Below are 447 nucleotides of genomic sequence, written 5' to 3' on the forward strand. Positions count from 1 at the left end.
TTTTAATTTTTTTTTTTAGCCTAAATCGCTATTTCTTCCCTACTGAAAGCTGCCGTGTCCCCACATAAAGCATTTCTTACGTCTGACATAAATCTAAGCCCATTTCTCACATGCTAAGCACAGGTATGAAACACTGCCTCAAACGCCGGCGTGTTATGAGGTCTGTGTATCTTAACAATCCGTTTATTCGAGGTTTCTCCTCAAAAAAAAAATCACTTTAAATTTTCAGCTGTAGTGGCAAAAGGTTTATGGGTCTTTGTGCTCCATTAAAGGTTTTTTATAAAGTCATGTTTGTTCTTTTGAGTACCAAATAAAACTACTGGAAAGGGCAGGTTGGTTTTTAAAGGAGACAGATATGACCTAAAGGGAACACATTTTACTGTAGTGAAATAAACCGAGGAAACAGTTTGCAGATTAAAAACCCCTTAAAAGGAAGCATCATCTTCG

This window comes from Meleagris gallopavo, chromosome Z (assembly GCF_000146605.3).
Source record: "Meleagris gallopavo isolate NT-WF06-2002-E0010 breed Aviagen turkey brand Nicholas breeding stock chromosome Z, Turkey_5.1, whole genome shotgun sequence".
Classification (NCBI taxonomy): domain Eukaryota; kingdom Metazoa; phylum Chordata; class Aves; order Galliformes; family Phasianidae; genus Meleagris; species Meleagris gallopavo.